A 15532-nucleotide genomic window follows, 5' to 3' on the forward strand; every position below is an offset into this window, starting at 1 on the left:
TGTCCAGTTTTCTCAACACCATTTTTTGAAGAGACTGCTTTTTTCCCATTAGATATTCTTTCCTGCTTTGTGGAAGATTAATTGACCATATAGTTGTGGGGTTCATTTCTGGAGTTTCTATTCTATTCCAGTGATCAATGTGTCTATTTTTGTGCCAGTCTCATATTGTCTTGATCACTAGAGCTTTGTAGTATAACTTCACATTTGGAATTATAATACCTCCAGCTTAGTTTTTCTTTTTCAAGATTGTTTTGGCTATTCAGGGTCTTTTGTGGTTCCATACAAATTTTAGAATTGCTTCTTCTGGTCCTGTGAAAAATGCTGTTGGTATTTTGATAAGGATTGCATTAAATCTGTAGGTTGCTTTGGGTAGTATGGATATTTTAACAATATTTATTCTTCCAATCCATAAGCATGGAATGTCTTTCCTTTTCTGTGTGTTTCAGTCTCTTTCAACAATGTTTTATAGTTTTCAGAGTACAGGTCTTTCACCTCCTTGATTAATTTATTCCTGGATATTTTATTATTTTGGGTACAATTGTAAATGGGATTACTTTCATAATTTCTCCTTCTATTGCTTCATTATTATTTATAGAAATGCAACAGATTTCTGTACAATGACTTTGTATCCTGTGACCTTACCAAATTCATTTATCACTTCTACTAGTTTTTTGGAGGAGTTTTTAGGGTTTTCTGAATACAATATAATGTCATCTGCAAATAGTGAAAGTTTTACTTCTTCCTCACCATTTTGCATGCCTTTTATTCCATCCTCTTGTCTGACTGATGTGGCTAGAACTTCCAGTATTATGTTGAATAAATGTGGTAAGAGTGGATATCCTTGTCTTATTTCTTATCTTAGGGAGAAAGCTTTCAGTTTTTTATCATTGAGTATGATGTTAGCTGCGGGTTTTTCATTTATAGCCTCTATTATGTTGAGGTATGTTCCCTCTAAACCTACTGTGTTGAGGGTTTTTATCATGAATGGATGTTGTACTTTGTCAAATACTTTGTCTGCATCTATTGAAACGATCATATGGTTTTTATCCTTTCTCTTGTTGATGTGATGAATCATATTGATTTGTGAATTCTGAACCACACTTACATCCTGGGAATAAATGCCACTTGATCATGGTGAATGATTTTTTTAATGTGTTGCTGGATTCAGCTTGCTAGTATTTTGTTGAGGATTTTTGCATCTATGTTCATCAGAGATATTGGTCTGTAGTTCTCTTCTCTTGTAGAGTTTTTATCTGGTTTTAGTATCAGCTAATGTAGGCCTCACAGAATGAATTTGGAAGTTTTCCTTCCTTTTCTATGTTTTGGAATAGTTTGAGAAGAAGAGGTATTAATGCTTCTTTAAATGTTTGGTAGAATTTGCCTGTGAAGCCATCTGGTCCTGGACTTTAGCTTGTTGGGAGTTTTTTGATTACTGATTCAATTTCATTGCTGATAATCGGTCTGTTCAAATTTTCTATTTCTTCTTGGTAGTTTGGTTCCTATTTCTTCCTGGTAGCTTAGTTTCTATTTCTTCCTGGTAGTTTGAATTTATCCATTTCTTCTAGGTTGTCCAATTTGTTTGCATATAATGTGTCATAAGATTCTCTTAGAATCCTTTGCATTTCTCTGGTGTTGTTTGTTACTTCTCTTTCATTTCTGATTTTGAATTTTCCTTCTCTCTCTCTCTTTTTTTTTTTTGCCTTTTCAGTTTTGTTTTTGTTTTTAAAGTAGGCTGCACACCCAGCGTGGAGTCCAGTGTGGGGCTTGAACTCATGATTCTGAGATCAAGACCTGAATTGAGATCAAGAGTCGGATGCTCAACCAACTGAGCCACCTAGGTGCCCCCAGTCTCTTTTTGATGAGTCTGGCTAATGATTATCAATTTTGTTGATCTTTTCAAAGAACCAACTCCTCCTTTCACTGATCTGTTCTATGGTTGTTGTTGTTTTTAGTTTATATTTCATTTATTTCTGCTCTAATATTTATTATTTATTTCCTTCTATGGGTTTGGGGTTTTGTTTCTTCTTCTTTTTCTAGCTTCTCTAGGTGTAAGGTTAGGTTGTTTGAGATTTTTCTTGCTTCTTGAGGCAGGCCGCTATAACCTTCCCTCTTAAAACAGCTTTTGCTGCATCCCAAACATTTCAGACTCTTGTGTTTTCATTTTCATTTGTCTCCATGTATTTTTTTATTTCCTTTTTGATTTCTTGGTTGACTCATTCATTGTTTAGTAGCATGTTATTTAGCCTCCATATGTTTTTTCTCTTTCCAGATTTTTTTTCTTGTGGTTGATTTCTAGTTTCATAGCATTGTGGTGAGAAGAAATGCATGGAATGACTTCAATCTCTTTGAACATGTTGAGATTTGTTTTGTGGGCTAATATGTGATCTATTCTGGAGAATGTTCCATGTGCACTTGAAAAGAATGTGTGTTCTGCTGTTTTAGGATGGAATATTCTGAGTTTATCTGTTAAATCTGTCTCATCCAATGTGTCATTCAAAGCCACTGTTTCCTTGTTGATTTTCTATTTGGATGATGTTCTGTTTGGACAGATGTCCTCTGATGTAAGTGGAGTGTTGAAGTCCCCTACTATTATTTTATTATTATTGATTAGTTCCTTTATGTTTGTTATTAACCGCTTTAAGTATTTGGGTGCTCCCATGTAGTTACATAAATATTTACAATTGTTATACTTCTTGTTGGATTGTGCCCTTAATGATTATATAGTGTCTGTCTCTTGTTACAGTCTTTGCTTTAAAGTCTGTTTTGGCATAGGGGCCCTGGGTGGCTCAGTTGGTTAAGTGTCCAACTCTTGATTTCAGCTCAGGTCATTATCTTGGGGTTGTGGGATTGAGCCCCACATTGGGCTCCATGCTGGATGTGGAGCTGGCTTCGGATTCTCTCTCTCTCTTTCTGCTCTCTCTCTCTTAAAAAAAAAAAAAGTCTATTCTGTCCTATATAAGTATTGCTACCCCGGCTTTCTTTTCAAATCCATTTGCATGGTAGATACTTCTCTATCCCTTCACTTTCAATCTGTATGTGACTTTAGGTCTGAAATGACTCTCCTGTAGGCAGCATATAGATGGGTCTTTTTTTTTTTTTTAAATCCATTCCATCACCCTATGTCTTTTGATTGAAGTGTTTAGTCCATTTACATTCAGAGTAATTATTATTAGGTATGCATTTGTTGCCATTTTGTTACCTGTTTTATGGTTGTTTTGTAGCCTTTCTCTGTTCCTTTCTTCTCTTGCTCTCTTCTCTCACAATTAGTTGACTTTCTTTAGTGATATACTTGGATTCCTTTCTCTTTAGTTTTTGCATATCTATTACTGGTTTTTGATTTTTGGTTACCTTTCGGTTTGTATATGACATCTTCTGCATATTGGAGTCTATATTAAGCTGATGGTTGCTTAAGTTTGAACTCATTTTTTACTCCTCTCCTTCCCACATTTTAGGTATATGGTGTCATATTTTACATCCTTATATTCTGTGAGTCCCTTGACTGATTTTTATAGATATACTTATTTTTACGGCATTTGTGCTTCCTACTTTTCTTACTCTTGTTTATGGTCTTTCCTTTCAACTCAAAGAGTCCCCCTATAACATTTCTTGTAGGACTGGTTTAGTAGTCATGAACTCCTTTAACTTTTGTTTGTCTGGGAAACTCCTTATCTCTCCTGTTCTGAATGATAGCCTTGCTGAAGAGTATTCTTGGCTGTAGACTGTTTCCTTTCAGTACTTTGAATATGTCATGCTACTCCTTTCTGGCCTGTAAAGTTTCTATTGAAAAATCAGCTGATAGCCTCAATGGAGGTTTCCCTTGTATGTAACTGCTTTTTTCTCTCTTGCTGCTTTTAAAATTCTCACTTTATCACTACTTTTTGCCATCTTAATTACTGTATGTCTTGGTGTGGACCTCCCTAGGTTGATTTTGTTGGGGAGAATCTCTGTACATCCTGGATCTGGATTTCTGTTTCCTTCCCTAGATTTGGGAACTTTTCAGTTATTATTTTTTCAAATAAATTTTCTGTCCCCTCTTCTTTCTCTTCTTCTGGGATCCCAATAACATGAATGTTATTATACTTAATGGTGTTGCTGAGCTGCTTCAGGGCCATTTTAAACAGTGAAATCATCAGCAGAGGCACAAAAATGTAAAAAACATGTCATTAAACAAGGTACAAAGAGGATGCTGAGACATGAAGGCAAAGATTCACCCTGCTCACCTCAGCTGGGAATGTGCATGTCAGGTGACTCAAATTCTTTACCACTCTGCATGTGCCTACAAATGACTGTGAAAGTGTCAGGAGTACTGATTTTGAAATTACAAATAAGTTTCAGCAAGTAGGAAAATGAGCAAATATGAAATCTGCAAATATTGAGGACTGACTGTAGTTATTAAAATGACATAGTCTTTGACCTAGTAATTCTACTTCTAGGTAATTATTCTATAGATATGCTTTTATATGTATGAAATAACATATTTACAAAGATACTCATTGAAGTAGTTTTAATTAGGAAGAAACTGGAAGTAGCTCAGTTGCCTATTGGTGGGAGTATATATAAATAACCATGGTACTCTATATAGTGGAATACTATGCAACAATTAAAAACAAAGGAAGAAGCTCTACATAGCAGGTATGGAACCATCTACACTGAGTATTTTTGAAACTTTCTGACCATGAATCACAATATTAACAAAAAAAAATTAAAAAGTCCCACATGTTGTCACTTAGTATATACATGTCTTTATAAATGAAATTTCACAAAATAATACCTACCCTTTTACTTACCATGCATTGGTTTATACTACTGGGTTCTTTATATTCTATCCACCACATTTAAAAGATTCTGCCTCTGACTCACTAAATTGACTTTAGACCTCATTAATATGACATGCTTTTGTTTGAAAAAATACTTATTTACAAGATAGATAGTTTATCTAAAATAAAAGGCAAGGTAGACTATGATATAGAGATAGTGCTGCCATTTTTGTGGAAGAAAATAAAAGGGGACCATGGATGAATATGTAAATACATGGGATCTCTCTGGAAGAATATTTTAGGAACTGGCAACAGTAGTTGCTATTATAAAGAGAACTGTTTGGTTAAAGGAGTTTAATGGAAGGCAACCTATTTTTTACCATATATCCTTTCCTGAAACTTCTGAATTTTGTCCTATTTTGGTTTATTTCCTATTTTTTAAAAATGCCCCTAGGAATCTCAATTACCCTATTAATCTATGTTATCTATTAAGAATTTCTTCCTTATTTAGATTATGACATTCTGAATTTCTGAAATTTGATGTAATGAGATGTTACCATACATTTTTAATTATCCTTCATAAGAGTGCTTATTATGATGTGAAATGATCTAATGCTTTCAAATTGTTTCATGTCTCATGACTATCTAAAATATGACTAAATCTTATGAAGGACCATGAATAAGTCCCTACATAAATTTACACTGGGCATATATATTTAGGGCAAAACCTGTTATGTTTAAAGAGCAATTAAAACAAACAAAACAAAAATTTATTCCTGTTAGAAATTTAAAAATTCCAAAACCACTACAAGCTTTAAAAAATAAGTAGAAAACACGGGGCGCCTGGGTGGCTCAGTCATTAAGGGTCTGCCTTCGGCTCAGGTCATGATCCCAGGGTCCTGGGATTGAGCCCTGCATCGAGCTCCCTGCTTGGTGGGAAGCCTGCTTCTCCCTCTCCCACTCCCCCTGCTTGTGTTCCCTCTCTCGCTATCTCTGTCAAATAAATAAAATCTTAGAAAAAAAAATAAGTAGAAAACATTTATTGTCTCAAGGGAAGTTTATATCACAAACTTTTATAACTGTCTAATTAAGTCCTAATTTATAATTAAAACCTGGTAAAGGGTAGTACAAAATTAGCTCAAATACAGTTACATAGAGGCAAAAAATAATATGAATAGCATTTCTTACCATGAGTAATATCTAGAAGTCTATAATTTGTTTCTTGATTTTTAGGGACTAAATTTGAAATTGTTTAATACACCTAAAATGGAAATTTATGGGAAGAGTATTAAGAAATGATTCTAATAATACAGCAAACTGGGCAGATGTTATATCATAGTACTGGGACTTTTCCATGTATAATTATTCCATGTAGAGAATCATGAACTGAAGCAACATATAGGATAAATGAATGGCCTGGAATGACATATCTGAGTGTGGGAAAGTGCCCTGTTTCTTTGCCAGTGGCTGGTTACTGTTTACACCTCAATTACTAATTTGAAAAGCCTACTGTTTTTTAGAAAGCCAAAGCCCAAGGGGCACCTGAGTGGCTCCGCCTGGGATTGAGCCGTGAGTCGGGCTCTGTGCTCAGCAGGGAGTATGCTCAAGATTCTCTCTCCCTCTGCCCCTCCCTCCAATCACACACACACTCTCTCTCAAATAAATAAATAAATCTGAAAGAAGGAAAGAAAGAGAGAAAGAGAAAGGGAGAAAGAGAGAAAGAGAGAGAGAAAGAGAGAAAGAGAGAAAGAGAGAAAGAGAGAAAGAAAGAAAGAAAGAAAGAAAGAAAGAAAGAAAGAAAGAAAGAAAAAGAAAAAGAAAAAGCCATGGTGAGGCTACTGAAAATGACCAGGCCATGAAAAGACCTTCATCAGAAAACTTTAAGAATACCCAAAGCCAGGCTAAAATAGATTAACATGTAAAAGATGGTCACAGGGATTTGGCAAGCTTCTTCTTTACCAAGTGACTTGACAGTACATCATATCACATAAGCGTGATGTGAAAAAAGGCCAATAGTACAGATCCTGTTCCAGTGCCAGAGAATGGGTTAGGTGGGATGTGCTGTGCCTGTGCTCTTTAAGAATGACATGTTAGGGGCTCCTGGGTGACTCAGTCAGTTGAACATCTGACTCTTGATTTCGGCTCAGGTCACGATCTCAGGTTTGTAAAATCAAGCCCCACATCGGGCTCTGCACTCAGCACAGAGTCTGCTTGTCCCTCTCCCTCTACTCCTCTCCCTGCTGTCTCTCACTCTCTCTCAAATAAATAAATAATAAAAATCTTTTTAAAAAAAAGGATTACAGGTTAATGGTATTACAGGCACATCCGAAATGGATTTGCACATAATCTTAGAGGCTAGCTTTTCTGGAAAGCTGCATTTAATGCATTGGAATAAATAAATACACGCACAAGTATAATGCACAAGAGTGGTTCTACTTTAGTTTTAATGTCCTTCCACTATATGAGACAGCCTTTAGCCCCTATGCAAGGCTTTGACTCCTAGTGACACTTAAATTACCACCTTCACTAGTTAATATTAGAGCTACAAGCCCCCCCTCCTTGCAAAATGCTCCCCCCCCCCCCCCCCAGGATACCTCTTTCTCTTTCAAAATGATTCACAGGTCATTCTGTTTAAGCAAACAAAATTTCTTTACTAGGGTTGCAAGCAAGTTTTCTCTACCAAATGGATTCTCTTTTCTAGCCAGAGAGAAGTTCTCAGCCACCCCTTTAAAAAAAAAAAAAATTGTTGTTCTCCAAGTTCTCCAATTGTTGTTAACAACCCCCAGCTGCACTGGCTCCCGCACCCATTTAAAACCCCTCTGCCTGGCTTCACATCCCAGACTTCTTGCAAGGAAAACAGAACTTTAAAATCAGAACCGTCTTGGACCGGACAGTTGCCAAGTCAGCTGCTGCTGCTCCTTAGACTTAGGTGGAATGGCTTATCCTCAGACATTTTGCACAGTGCTTTAAGTTACATCTTACTAAATAAAGATAAGCTCATTTTTAAAATGGGAAGAATGAGGAACTGTAAACAGAAGAGCCTCCTCTTATCTCTGTAGATTTTCCCTCCTGGTTGTTAGGTTCCTTATAACCCAGAATGGGGTTCATACAGGGATACTTTACTGTCCTGACATGGAATCTTTAAGATTCATATCTTGTATGTTCCATTGTGGCCATTAAGTAGCTCTGAGTTGGCTCACCTCTCTGAAAAACTTTCACCACTGAACTGTTTTAGGAGGGATGGGATTGAAGTTCTATAGAGCCCCCTTTATACTAAGCCAAGAAAATAACTATTTTCTCTTTCCAAGGCTCACTCTGATTTGTTCAAGACTAAAGGATGCTGACTGAAAAGGAAGAGAAGAATGTCGGTCAAATAGTAATATAAGCCTCAAAGGACAATTTGATTCGTTTCCTTTTTTTAATCATTTTATTTATTTATTTTTAGATTTATTTATTGAGAGAGAAAGAGCATGAGCGGGGGGAGGGGAACAGGGAGAGAATCTCAAGCAGACTCCCCGCTGGCAGAGCCCGACTCAAGGCTCGATCCCACAACCCCGAGATCATGATCTGAGCCAAAATCAAGAGTCGGACACTTAACCGACTGACCCACCCAGGCACCCCTTTTATCATTTTATTGTATTAGAAACTGGAAATAAGGGCCACTGGCTGCAACATGGAAGTTCTCTGCTGAACAGAAAAGCATTCAGTGAAACAAGTTTTATTGAAACATGATTTCATTCATTCAACAAATATTTAGGATTTATTTCATGTTAGAGTGATCTCTATTACCATTTGAGCAGATGAAAACTGACTATAAAATTTGTGAAAATATTTTTCTGAGAGTTTTAGGAGAACCACAGTAATAAGAATTACATAATCACTAGAATTCTATTCATAAATCTTTGTATTCTTTATATCAAATGGAAAATTTTGTGGCCAAAAAAAAAAAAGTACTACATGGTTAGATTACAGCTAGTACTACACTTCTTATGATGGAGAAAAAAATTTCAGATAAACATCCATTTCTAATTTTTAAAAAGTACATAGTGATATTTAAGGGGAAAAAAGTTTTTATAAAGCAAACAAAGCAGATTATAGCTATATGTAATCAACAACTTTTTATTTTAAAAATGACAATTCTAAAAAATATAAATAAATCTCAGAGCACTACCTCAATAAATCAATGCAGCTCTGTTGCTGAAAAGTTTAAATATGTCTGCCTATTTACTTTGCATTTATGAATAACTACTTAATTTGCTTCCTTCCATCTTATCCTTAAATAAGAACCAAAATGTCACCCTCTATCCTAAGACTACAGTGAAGATGTATCAATTCCAAAGCATTGCTGGGGCACTAAAGAAATAAGCTTCTACCCACTTCCCTAGGTGTTATATGGAAGTGTTGAATCACTATATTGTACACCTGAAACTAATATTACAGCGTATGCTAACTGGAACTTAAAATTTAAAAAAGAAAAAGAAAAAAGCTTCCAACCATGACACTGGACCCTCTTATAGAACAAAGTTTTAGTTATATTTCTAAGACAAGTTATTAACATCAGATAAGCATCTATCAGTACCTCTTTTCCCACTACCAGCCTAATAGCTAATTTGCCTTCTCTCTGAGAGTTATTTTTATGATCATGTGAGCCCAACAGAATGCCTAGTCATAAGTGCTCATGGTGGCATGTGCCATGAAATGGAAATCAGTGATACTGCTGGGGCCCCCAGAATGAAGCTCCTTTGAAGTGCATGTGTTTATGTGTGCTCGCCAAATTTTTAATGCCAGTAAAACCAAAAGGCGGTTTGGAATTTTAACTTACAGTAAAATGACCTTTTATCTTTTTAATGTTCCAGGAAGCATCAACTCAATCTAACATTTTTTATTTTTAAACCATAGCATGTTTTGGTAACAGTGACAAAAAGAGTACTTGATAAAGAACTTTGCCTGTTCTGCAAAGGAGGGGAGGGAATGCCACATTTAAGTTCTAATTGGCAAGTGAAAATCTATTTAATTTGATAGAGCTAAGTCTAAAATGATGGAAGGATTCATTATTCTTTCAAGTAATTATGTAAGAAACTGCAAAAATTCTCACAGAAGAAATCATATGACATACCATTTATCATACCATTTATATAAAGTCAGGCCCACATGGGGGCTTCAAAGAGATGGGTAATGGACAATTTCTTAAGCGGGGTGGCAGGTCCACAGGTGTTCATTTTATTATTATCCTTTATAACTTACAAATTTATTACATTCTTTTAAAAATATATGAAACATTTCATAGTTAAGATGAAAAACAGGGAAAGAAGGGGTAGCTGGACAATTAGAAGCAATATCATGTACAACACTTAATTATCAGCATAATGAACATATTCCTGGATAGTAAGGAACCTGGAGTTATTCTCTGCGTAAGGTGAGGCTAGCTTAATGGGGGAGTAACAATTACCATATGTGTTCATCAGATGATCAGGCTCTGGCTGAACTGAGTGCCTCAAATCTATTTAGGATGAAGGACTCCCAACAGTGGCACAGAGGTCACTGGCCAAACACAGTCTTTTTGCCCCTAGGAGCCCCTATGCCTCCTATCCTGAATTGCTTAAGATTTTCCTTAAATATATGGAGTCTGTTTCTCATTGATCCCCATATTCACTGCTTCCTAGTAACCATTCTAAGGCAGGGACCCCTGAACTTCACAAAGTCTGTCAGGCTCCCACCAGTACAGTGTGGGCAAGCTATAAGGAGAGAAATGCACCCATATAGTGAGATTGGCTATTTATGCCATGTATTTGCATATATTCTAATTACTTGTGTCAAATCACAAGTTTAAAACAGAAAAAGACTCATTTTTTTCCCACTGGAAGGGTTGATGTGCCTCTGTTTACACAATTATTAGCCATACTGTATACAGCAGCCTCAATAAAGCTCTTCTGTACAGGCCTGGAAAGCACATGTAATTGTACTTTAGCAGGTAAAATATATATTGGTTTTTTTTTTTCTCTAAAAGCAGAGAGAAAATTAATTCTTTTCAGCTGTTTCACTCCAGGAAGAAGCATTTGCTTTGTGTTAAAGCAGTGATTTGTAGGCTGGGCTTTGCCAGCATCTCATGATCTGGGGAGTGGGAGGTGGAGGGATGGGTGTTGCAAACACATTTACATCCAAACTGTCCTTTTTACAAGGCTGTTTGCAGAGGTTATCTTCTGTGATCCATTTTTGACTGTCTCCAAATCTTCTTGTTCCCAGACACTTGTCATTATCCAACATTTCCGAGCCATACTGTTTTGGATTGTTTTTAGAGCATGTAAGGATACTTTATGTGACATTTCATTTTTCTGGAAGAGTGTCAATTTAAAATTTCTGCTAAAAAGTCAATAAGGAAATTCCATTTGACACTTAATTCGTTTATTTAATAATCAGTGGAGCCTACTATGGAGGGTGGGTACAAGATTGGATATGACACAGTCCTTGCCCTCAAATGGTTCACAATCTGGTGGTGTGATTCTCAGAGGCAGTGGAATCTTCTAGAACTTGGAAAGATATTTTAAATCCCTGGATCCTCCATGTGAATCACTGGGGCTCAGAGATCTGTGATCTATTCCTGTCAAATAAGTGGGCTCAGAAAAAAGCTTAAGAGGTGCTGGCCTAGAGGGAGGGATAGACACTCTAACACATGTCATGGCGAGTGTTACAAGGGATGCCAATTGCATGTTGCAAAAAAAAAAAAAAAAAAGCACAAGGAAGGAACAAATTACCTGGGGAAAAGGGTTTCCAAAGGATTCTAAGAAGATTCTTATCTGTCCTGGGTCTTTAAAGAAGGAATGTAACTGGCCCAAGGCATTCCAAGCACAGGTAAAAGCATGTGAAAGTTATTGGGAAAAAAACAGGACCCTCTGGAAGACCAAGCAATCTGGAGTGCCCAGAACTGGGGGCGCTGAGGCTGTGTAGAGGGAAAGGACTAATTGGAAATGACAATGAAAGCATGTTCCGGGGTTAGATCAGGGGAGGACTTTCCCATCAAGTTAAGTAGTTCCCATCTGTCTTCTAGGGAAATGACCAGCAGAGGCAGGAGTATGGATGCATCCTCACAGAAAAATTGAAAGCAGGGAGTGATAGTAAGAGACACAGGTTTTGACTTTACTTTAACACACAGAGAAAGTTATTCAACATTTAGCTTAGACATATAGTAAACTAATTACATATACTTATGTGGCCCTTCTTTTGACCACTATCCCTCTGAGCCTGGGATTGGTCTCTCTAAGCCACCATTAGATCAGGTTCTCATTTTTGCCCTTTCTGCTTCAGGGCAGCCTGGTTCTCTCCTGACTGCCCATTTCTGAGCCCATGGTTAGGTTCTCTGGGCCAGCGAGAGAAAAGTCTGGTAACTGTATGGAGGTGGGATAGGAATAGAGTCAGAGCAGCTAACAAGATAGTCTAGAAAAGAGTGACCAGGGACTATAAAGTAGGAGGACACTGATCCCATTTGTCTCAGAGGATCCCAAAGAAGAAAACCAGGATCCACTGATGCAATCTGATAGTCTCAGCTGCCTAAAGATGCAAGAGAGCACCTTGATTTGTTACTGTAGCTCTTTAGACAAACTAGAGGCTCATCTGGCAGTGAGAGGATTTAGGTTTGTTAGTCATCTATTTTGGCATAAATTACCCCAAAATGTAGTGGTTTAAAACAACAAACATTTACTATCTCAATTTCTGTGGGTTAGGAATTCAGGAGTGGCTTTGTTAGGTGATTCTCGCTCAGACACTTACACACTCCCTCATGAGATTCAGTCAAGAAATCTGTGCAAGGCTGCTGCAGTCATCTGAAAGTTCATTCAGAGCTGAGGCTATTAGCAAGAAGCCCCAGTGTCTTGCTGGCTTTTGGAAGGAGGTCAGAGTTCTTTGCCATGTGGACCTCTCCACAGTGCTGCCTGTCTATACATGGCAGTTGGTCTTTCTGAGAGTGAGAAAGCAAGAAGGATGTCACAATGCCTTTTTTGATCTAGCCTCAGAAGTCACACACTATCACACTGCCATATTCTTATGCCTTGTAAGAGAGTCTCAGGGAGAGGAATTAAGCTCCATCTCTTGCAAACAATTTACGGATAAAGCACATGTAACAGGGTCACACAAGAGGATTTTGAATATTCCTTCATACCTGAGATTTACCAATTCTATTCATGAATCAGTAAACAGAGGACAAACCTTGAAAGTGTCCTGTACTTGAGTCATCCCACCCTTGAAGTGGCCCCACTGGGGCTCTTGTAATTGATATATTTGTCAAGAGGAGAGGTTCAGTAATGGGTTTCTGGAAACTCCACCAAGTGACAATGGGGTTTGATTGAAACTGCTCTTGTGGTGTTATGGAAACACTACTTATGATTTTCAGAAAAGAGAGTGGACACAGAAAAAGCTTAAGTTAGAAACTGTTTTAATTATACTATTCTTTGGGGGGAAAAATGATTTACCAATATACAGTAATCCAGTTCTTGGGGGGTTTTTTTTGTTTTTTTTTTTTCATTTTGGGAATTGTTTTATTTGGATTGTACATAAGAAAGACTTCTGAGCTCTCCTGGTTACTAGATATTACTAAGCATTACAGAGCCATGAGTTTATGAAGTTAAACTCTCATGAGGGTTTTATAAGGCAATATAAGAAGTCATGGTCCAAACATAAAGCAAATTAAGTTGTGGCCTGCTTTGGAGCAACTGATAGGGTATAGCATGGGAGAAACCACTTGACCTTGATGTTTGAAATATTCTCCTTTTACAGGCAGAGGTTTATGACAGACACTTATGAGTCCAATCTTCCACTACTGGGATCTGCAGTGAGTAATATTTATACATTCTTGGTACTGCCAATGCTGGTTACTAACTATCACTGTTCAGAACCTCTAATCAAAGTGTAGAAGACAAGTTAGCTATAGGACAGAATGTGGATGTTAATAACCATCGCAGCAATTGCTAGAGATTGAGGTGAGGGTTGGGAGTAAAAAAGAAAGAAGAAAGAACACATGAACTTTCCTGAACTTACATAGTCAAAGACGTGAGGTATGGTTGAGAGATTGTATAAAGTTGAGGAATCAAGAAATAAATTAAGAAATAGTATGTTACAGTTGCAATAAAATTAAAATTTATGATTTCAAGTTAGAGTAGAAGTCTAACAAAGTCAGGAGGAAAAGGGAGCGGAAAGTGATGTGAACTACATTCTTAATTTTTTTTCCCCCAAAAAGGAGCCACAAACTACAGACCAATCAAGAAATAGAAGCATGAACATATTCTATAGAGTGCAGGTGTTTCCAACAAGAATAACCAGAACCAGAGACTGGTGGCTCTGGGACTGAGGTGACCATGGTGACTTTCACATCTCCTTTCCTATCCTTCTATACATACATTACTCTTTTGAACAAATGTAAAAATCCATGTGGTTGGTATCATCTATAAGTTGATACTAGCCTATGTTCACCAGGTTTTAGAAGATAAACTTCACAAACATTAATTCCTCTAGTTAGGTTTAACAAATGGCAAGATTTTACTTATTCTGAAATTCACACTTTACATTTCATTCTTCTTTTTGAAACAGAGAGTAGGAATTAGTTTACAAATTACTACCTTGGTGATAAAAACTATTTAAGATGAGCAAAAATGCTATGATTTATCCTTAAATATGCATTTCTATACTACACCACCAAAAATAAAACGACAACCAAAAAACCTTATAATTTTCAGGATTAACTCTAATGGGCAAGAATCCAGGCTCAGTAAAGAACTGATACTCCAACCTAGGAACAGTCTATGAAGCAGTTTTAGTAACTACCCCCGTCCAGCCCCCAGTACTAAGGGTTATTCTGAGTTTTAATGGAAGGCCCAGGTACATCCTCCTACAAACTCCCTTCTATCCAACCATGGAAGATTTCTTCAAAGGATTCAACAATGATTAAGATACCAAAAAAGCAAATGGCTAATTTGCCTTGGTTTAATAAAAGACAGCCATTTAAAACTACATTTCCTGGGAGCAAGCTGGGTACCAAGTATACTAGGTGGAAAGAGAAAAGGAAAAAATATATATATATGAGGTTAGTAGTCAGAATCCAAAGTGCATTTTTTTTCCCCTTTGAGGAATTAGGGGGAAAACTTTATGAAAGCTCTTTCAGCTTCTGTAGAAAAAATACTTTTGTACCCTCATAAGAAAGGCTTGCTTTTCTAATTTACAGACTCACTTGTACTACACCAATTCACAACAATCATACAATATAGATCAGGCACCACCCACACCTTCTGTAAGAAAATTTATAGAAAGGGTTGAACTACCACAGTTCCTGTGGATGATCTACAACAGTTATATTAAAAAAAAAAAAAAACTTAGGGAAGAATGGATAAATACAAAGTGGTATATCTGTATAATGGAATACCACACAGCAATGAAAATAACAAACTACTGCCACATGTAACATGCACATCAGATACATGTAGTACATACTCTATGATTCCATTTATATAAAATATAAACCCCAGCGAAACTAATCATGGTGTTAGAAGTCAGCATAGTGGTTCACTTTGGAGGGGAAAAGAATGGGGGTGGGTTACCAGGGGTTTTAGGGGTTGTGGTAAAGTTCTACTTTTTATCTGCTTGCATGAGTGGGTTCAGTTTATAATAATTTATCAAGCAGTTGCAATTATAATTTGCGTACTTTCCTGAATGTATATATAATTATTTAAAAAGTCAATTAAAAAATAACATATAAGGCCCCCTCCTAGCTTATGCAGTACCTTTATGCAGAT

The 15532-nt window shown here is 36.8% G+C and overlaps 1 protein-coding gene across 1 annotated transcript in view; it reads right to left on the reverse strand.

The window, feature by feature from the left end:
* Window positions 1-15532, reverse strand: part of TASP1 (taspase 1) — a 259816-nt gene that overhangs the window by 43349 nt on the left and 200935 nt on the right. The gene's annotated exons all lie outside the window — the stretch shown is intronic.

Source organism: Leptonychotes weddellii, chromosome 10, assembly GCF_054177405.1.
Source record: "Leptonychotes weddellii isolate Sample4059 chromosome 10, ASM5417740v2, whole genome shotgun sequence".
In the NCBI taxonomy this organism is placed as follows: domain Eukaryota; kingdom Metazoa; phylum Chordata; class Mammalia; order Carnivora; family Phocidae; genus Leptonychotes; species Leptonychotes weddellii.